Source organism: Arachis duranensis, chromosome 2 (genome assembly GCF_000817695.3).
Source record: "Arachis duranensis cultivar V14167 chromosome 2, aradu.V14167.gnm2.J7QH, whole genome shotgun sequence".
In the NCBI taxonomy this organism is placed as follows: domain Eukaryota; kingdom Viridiplantae; phylum Streptophyta; class Magnoliopsida; order Fabales; family Fabaceae; genus Arachis; species Arachis duranensis.
The window spans coordinates 38,012,671-38,020,184 of NC_029773.3; the positions used below are offsets into that span (position 1 = coordinate 38,012,671).

Below are 7,514 nucleotides of genomic sequence, written 5' to 3' on the forward strand. Positions count from 1 at the left end.
GGTGGTGTCGAAACGAAAATAGGGACGGCTCCGGTTTGGGTACAGAGAGGGTAAAGCGAAGTGAAATGGAGAAGAAGGGAAGAAAGATGATGGTGGTTGGTGCAGTGGTGATGCCAGTAGCAAGGGCATGGATGCGACGGTGCTTGGTGGAGGCGGAGGGAAGGGGCTGTGATGGTTACGGAGGTGGGATAGAAGGAAAAAGGAGAAGAGAAAAGGAAGAAGAGGGAAGAATAGGTGGTCGACAGTGGCTTGGGGTTGCCAGACGAAGGTCGGTGGTGGTGAGTGGCAGAGGTTGATGATGGTGTTAATGGAGGTTTGGAAGGAAAGAAGAGAAAGAGACACTAGTGGGGGTAAGGGTTTGGTTGACGCGAATGAAAAGGGTTCTTGAGTGAGGGTTAGTGGATTCAAATCCACGCGTACGTGTCCCTGGCGCGTGCACGTGGGTGGAGAGAAATGAAGGTGACGCGTACGCGTGAGGCACGCGTACGCGTCGGCGAAATTGTGCTAAACGCATAATTCCAGCGTCATTTTTGCGCAACTCTCTATAACTTTTTCATTGGTGTGGGATTTTATTGCGACACGTACACGCGGGCTGCGTTTTGAGCCTGGCACCCCTCTCGTGCGGTCTAAGCCCAACTCTCTGTAAATTTTTACCAGAGAGCAAAAATTGCATCAACGCGTACGCGTGACACCTTTTTTTTCAAACATACCAGCTATTAAATTAATGCCAAACATGACTAAACCAGTAAAACCACAATTTAAACTAAATAAACATAACTAAAAATTGAAAATTTTACTTATTACCAATACAAATAAAACTATAAAAGGAAAAATAAGAAGAATATACCATGGTGGGGTGTCTCCCACCTAGCACTTTTAGTTAAAGTCCTTAAGTTGGACATTTGGTGAGCTCCTTGTCATGGTGGCTTGTGCTTGAACTCATCTTGAAACTTCCACCAATGCTTGGACTTCCAATAAGCTCCAACATCTCTAAGTGAATTCACCAAGCCTTGATGAAATCCTTCACAAGCATTGAGCTCCCAAAGTCGATCCTCTCGTATGCCGGGATCCCAAATCTCTTTTCTACACCCGTCTTGAAGTAGATCATCATTGTTCTAACCGGGTGGCAGGTAATCTGAATTCTCAACATAGTACCAAACTCTTGCATCTAGCTCTTGAAATCTCAACCTTGATAAGCCTTGATTTGCATCTCCAACCACTAAACATCCTTCTCTTGCGCTTAATTCTACAAAGCTTCCTATGTTGTCCATCCGTTTCAAGCATATCATACTCAAGTGGGTCAATAAAGCTAATAGAGATAAGTTTTACCCACTGAATTGAAGGAGTAGATGGCACCCTAGGTAAAGAAGTCTCCAACGATTTTGATAAAGCATATTCTACTCCCGTCGATCCTTTTCGAAGGACTTCCACCTTTTGAAGAGATTCTTCACCTTCAAGCTCTTCCTCACCGAATTCATCCAACTCTTCTCCGTTGCTCAAATCATAAATATAAGGTTGAGAGTCTACTGATGAGTGGATAATTTATACGCTTTTTGGCATTGTTTTTAAATAGTTTCTAGTATGTTTTAGTTACTTTTTAGTATATTTTTATTAGTTTTTATGTAAAAATCACATTTCTGGACTTTACTATGATTTTGTGTGTTTTTTTGTGATTTCAGGTATTTTCTGGCTGAAATTGAGGGACCTGAGCAAAAATCTGATTCAGAGGCTGAGAAAGGACTGAAGATAATGTTGGATTCTCAATTTTGTTGGAAAGTAAACATCTAGGGCTTTCCAGCAAGGTATAATAGTCGATACTTTGCCCAAGATTTGATGGCCCAAACTGGCATCTAAACACCCACCAGAGACCCTTTTCTAGCGTAAAATGCCAGAACTGGCACCAAAGTTGGAGTTAAACACCCAAACTGGCACCAAAACTGGTGTTTAAACTCCAAGAAGAGCCTATGCATGCGAAAGCTTCAATGCTCAGCCCAAACACACACCAAGTGGGCTTCGGAAGTAGATTTCTACACTATCTACACTTAGTTACTCATTTTCTGTAAACCTAGTTTACTAGTTTACTATAAATAACACTTTTTACTATTGTATTCATATCTTTAGATCATTTTTGAGACTATCTTTGGATCACTATTGATCTCTTTATCATGTTTTGGGGGCTGGCCATTCAGCCATGCCTAGACCTTCATCACTTGTGTATTTTCAACGGTGGAGTTTCTACACCTTATAGATTAAGGTGTGGAGCTCTGCTGTTCCTCATGAATTAATGCAAAGTACTATTGTTTTTCTATTCAATTCACGCTTATTCTTATTCTAAGATATTCACTCATACTTCAACCTGATGGATGTTATGATCCGTGACACTCATCATCAACCTCCCTTATGAACGCATGCCTGACAACCACCTCTGTTCTATTTGCAAGAGCTTGAGTGTGTATCTCTTGGCCTCCTGGATCACGATGCATGGTTGCCTCTCCTGACACCAGAACTTTCCATTTCGTGAAATCAGAGTTTTCGTGGTATAAGCTAGAATCAATTGGTAGCATTCTTGAGATCTGGAAAGTCTATACCTTGTCTATGGTATTCCGAGTAGGATCTGGGATGGGATGACTTTGACGAGCTTTAAACTCGTGACTGTTGGGCGCAGTGACAGTGTGCAAAAGGATCAATGGATCTTATTCCGATACGATTGAGAATCGACAGCTGATTAGCCATGCGAAAAACCGTAGCGGATATGTTTTCACTGAGAGGACAGATGGTAGCTATTGACAACGGTGATCCACCAACATACAACTTTCCATGGAAGGGAGTACGCATGATTGGATGAGGACAATAAGAAAGCAGAGGCTCAGAGGGAACAAAACATCTCCATACGCTTATCTGAAATTCCCACAATGAATTGCATAAGTATCTCTATCATATTTTATGTTTTATTTCTCTTTTAATCATCAAAACCTCATAACCATTTGAATCCGCTTGACTGAGATTTACAAGATGACCATAGCTTGCTTCAAGCCGACAATCTCTGTGGGATTGACCCTTACTCACGTAAGGTATTACTTGGACGATCCAGTGCACTTGCTGGTCAGCTGCGCGGAGTTATGAGAAAAGTGTGAACTCACGATTTCGTGTACCATGTTTTTGGCGCCGTTGCCAGGGATTGTTCGAGTTTGGACAACTGACGGTTCATCTTGTTGCTTAGATTAGGTAATTTTCTTCTTGTTCTATTTTCAAAAGTTTTTCAAAAATCTTTCAAACAAAAATTTTTTTCTAATTTTTGAAAAATTTTCAAAAAAAATTATATTTAATAAAATCAATAAAAATAAAAAAATTTTTGTGTTTCTTGTTTGAGTCTAGAGTCAAATTCTAAGTTTGGTGTCAATTGCATGTTTTTATTTCTCTAGCATTTTTCAAAAACTCATGCATTGTGTTCTTCTTGATCTTCAAGTTGTTCTTGATAATTGTCTTTGTTTAATCTTGTAATTTTCTTGTTTTGTGTCTTTTCTTCTTTTTCATATGTATTTTTGAATTTTTAGAGCCAAAAGTTTAAAAATTTTTTAAGTTTGGTGTCTTGTATGTGTTTCTTTTCTTAAAAATTTTTCAAAAATATGTTCTTGATGTTCATCATGATCTTCAAAGTGTTCTTGGTGTTCATCTTGACATTCAATGTGTTCTTGCATGCATCATTGGTTTTGATCCAAAATTTTTATGTTTTGAGTCAATTTTTTTGTTTTTCTCTCTTTCCTCATTAAAATTCAAAAAATAAAAAAATATCTTTTCCTTATTTTACTCATAAATTTCATAATTTTGGGTTGACTTAGTCAAAGATTTTTAAACTTTAGTTGTTTCTTGTTAGTCAAGTCACAATTTCAATTTAAAAATTCAATCTTTTCAAATCTTTTTTCAAAAATCAAATCTTTTTCATTTTTCTTCTTAATATTTTTCGAAAATTTTAAAAATTGATTTTCAAAATCATTTTCTTATTTTTATTTTATATTTTCGAAAACCTTGCTAACAATTAAGGATTTGATTAAAAAAAATTTAAGCTTGTTACTTTCTTGTTAAGAAAGGTTCAATCTTTAAATTCTAGAATCATATCTTTTAGTTTCTTGTTAGTCAAGTCATCAATTTTAATTTTAAAAATCAAATCTTTTTCAATAATATCTTTTCGAACATATCTTTTTCAATCAAATCTTTTTCAAATTTTAATTTCAAAATCTTTTTCAAATCATATCTTTTTCAAATTTTAATTTCAAAATCTTTTTCAAAACTTACTATTTCTTATCTTTTTCAAAACCATCTAACTACTTTTTCACTTCTCAATTTTCGAAAACCACTAACAACTTTTTCAAAAATCTTTTTAATTAACTAATTGTTTTAAACTCTAATTTTATTTTATTCCTTTCTTAATTTTCGAATACTAACTAATATTTAAAATAAAAACAAAAATATTTTCCCTTTCTTTTATTTAATATTTGAATTCCTTCTCTCTCATCTCTTTTTATTTATTTATTTATTTACTAACACTACTCTCCTTCTTAAAATTTGAATCATCTCTCCCTCTCTGTGTTTGAATTCTCTTTATTTTCTCTCTACCTCATTCTTCTATTCTTCTCTTCTTCTACTCACATAAAGGAATCTCTATACTGTGACATAGAGAATTCCTCTCCTTTTCTGTTCTCTTCTTTTTCACATGAGCAGGAACAAGGATAAGGATATTCTTGTTGAAGCCGATCCTGAACCTGAAAGGACTCTGAAGAGGAAGCTAAGAGAAGCTAAAGCACAACTCTTTGGAGAGGACCTGACAGAAATTTTTGAAAAAGAAGAAGACATGGCAGCTGAAAACAATAACAACAATGCAATGAAGATGCTTGGTGACTATGCTGCACCAACTACCAACTTCTATGGAAGAAACATCTCAATTCTTGCCATTAGAGCAAACAACTTTGAGCTTAAGCCTCAATTAGTTTCTTTAATGCTACAGAACAGCAAGTTTTATGGACTTCCATCAGAAGATCCTCATCAGTTCTTATCTGAATTTTTACAGATCTGTGATACTGTTAAGACCAATGGGGTTGATCCTGAGGTCTACAGACTTATGTTTTTCCCCTTTGCTGTAAGAGACAGAGCTAGGACATGGTTGGACTCACAACCTAGAGAAAGCATGAACTCTTGGGACAAGCTAGTTAATGCTTTCTTGACCAAATTCTTTCTACCTCAAAAAGATGAGTAAGCTCAGAGTGGATGTCCAAACCTTCAGACAGAAAAAAGGTGAATACCTCTATGAAGCTTGGGAAAGATACAAGCAATTAACCAAAAGGTGTCCTTCTGACATGTTTCCAGAATGGAGCATCATATGTATATTCTATGATGGTTTGTCTGAGTTATCCAAGATGTCATTGGACTACTCTGCTGGTGGATCTCTTCATCTGAAAATGCCTACAGAAGCCTAGGAACTCATTGAAATGGTTGCAAACAACCAGTTCATATACACTTTTGAGAGAAATCCTGTGAATAATGGGGTGACTCAGAGGAAAGGAGTTCTTCAAATTGACACTCTGAATGCCATTTTGGCTCAGAACAAAATATTGACTCAGCCAGTCAATATGATTTCTCAGAGTCTGACTAGATTGCAACCTAAACACGCCTCCTCTGAAGGAGAAGCTTATGACCCTGAGAATCCTGCAATGGAAGAGGTGAATTACGTGGGAGAATCCTATGGAAACAAATAATTCTTCATGGAGGAATCACCCAAATTTCTTATGAAAGGATCAACATAAGCCTCAACAAGGCTTCAACAACAATAATGGTGGGAGAAATAGGTTTGGCAATAGCAAGCCTTTCCCATCATCTTCTCAGCAACAGACAGAGAATTCTGAGCAGAGCCTCTCTAGCTTAGCAAACATAGTCTCTGATCTATCTAAGACCACTCTCAGTTTCATAACTGATGCACGGTCCTCCATAAGAAATTTGGAGGCACAAGTGGGTCAGCTAAGTAAAAGAGTCACTGAAACTCCTCCTAGTACTCTCCCAAGTAATAAAGAAGAGAATCCAAAGAGAGAGTGCAAGGCCATTAATATAACCAAAATAACCGAAGCTATAGAGGAGGAGGATGACGTGATTTCCATTGATGAAGATCTCAATGGACATCCACTGACCAATAAGAAGTTCCCTAATGGGGAACCAAAGGAATATGAGGCTCATACAGAGACCATAGAGATTCCACTGAACTTCTTATTACCATTCATGAGCTCTGAAGGATATTCTTCTTCTGAAGAAGATGAAGTTACTACTGAAGAGAAAATTGCTCAATATATAGGAGTAATCATGAAGTTGAATGCCAAGTTATTCGGTAATGAGACTTAGGAGGATGAACCTCCATTGCTCATCAATGAACTGAATATATGGATTCAGCAGACATTGCCTCAAAAGAATCCGGATCCCAGAAAGTTCTTAATACCCTGCACCATAGGCACCATGACCTTTGAAAAGGCTCTATATGACCTAGGGTCAAGTATCTACCTCATGCCACTCTCTGTAATGGAGAAACTAGGGATCTTTGAGGTACAAGTTGAAAGAATCTCACTAGAAATGGCAGACAAATCAATGAAAAAGGCTTATGAACTTGTAGAGGATGTTTTAGTAAAGGTTGAAGGCCTTTACATCCCTGTTGACTTCATAATCCTAGACACTGGGAAGGATAAGGATGAATCCATTATCCTTGGAAGATCCTTCCTAGCCACAACAAGGGCTGTGATTGATGTGGACAGAGGAGAGTTAGTCCTTCAAGTGAATGAGGACTACCTTGTGTTTAAGGCTCAAGGATTTTCCTGTGTAAACATGAGATGATGCATGAAAAGCTTCATCCAACTCCCTCCATTAAGAGTCAAACAAAGCCCCCACATCCAAACTCTAAGTTTGGTGTTGGGAGGCCACAATCATGCTCTGAGCATCTGTGAAGCTTTGTAAGAGCTTCCTATCAAGCTATTGACATTAAAGAAGCGCTTATTGGGAGGCAACCCAATTTTATTTATCTATATTAATTACTGTTTCATTTTATTTTCCATTGTTATTTTATGTTTTTTTTTAGGATGATGATCATGTGGAGTCACAAAAACAACTGCAAAAATTAAAACAAAATCAAAAACAGCATAAAAAATAGCACACCCTGGAGGAAGAGCTTACTGGCATTTAAACACCAATAAGGATACCATAATGGGCGTTTAACGCCCAGCCTGGCACTATTCTGGGCATTAAATGCCAGAACTGGCAGGCAAACTAGCGTTTAAACGCCAGTAAGGTAGAAAAATGGGCGTTTAAACGCCCATCCTGGCACCATTCTGGGCGTTTAAACGCCCATCCTGACACCATTCTGGGCGTTTAAACGCCAGAACTGTTAGGCAGATTGGCGTTTAAACGCCATAAAAGGGCAGTAGACTGGCGTTTAAACGCCAGAAAAGGGCATCAGCCCGGTGTTTAAATGCCAGGAATGGCAC

At 37.6% G+C, this 7,514-nt stretch overlaps 1 non-coding gene across 1 annotated transcript; it reads right to left on the reverse strand.

The window, feature by feature from the left end:
- Window positions 1-5,249: 5,249 nt before the first annotated feature.
- LOC127745090 (small nucleolar RNA R71) lies at window positions 5,250-5,353 on the reverse strand. Its single transcript, XR_008006283.1, has one exon. It is a non-coding gene; the product is annotated as a small nucleolar RNA R71 (small nucleolar RNA).
- Window positions 5,354-7,514: the final 2,161 nt, after the last annotated feature.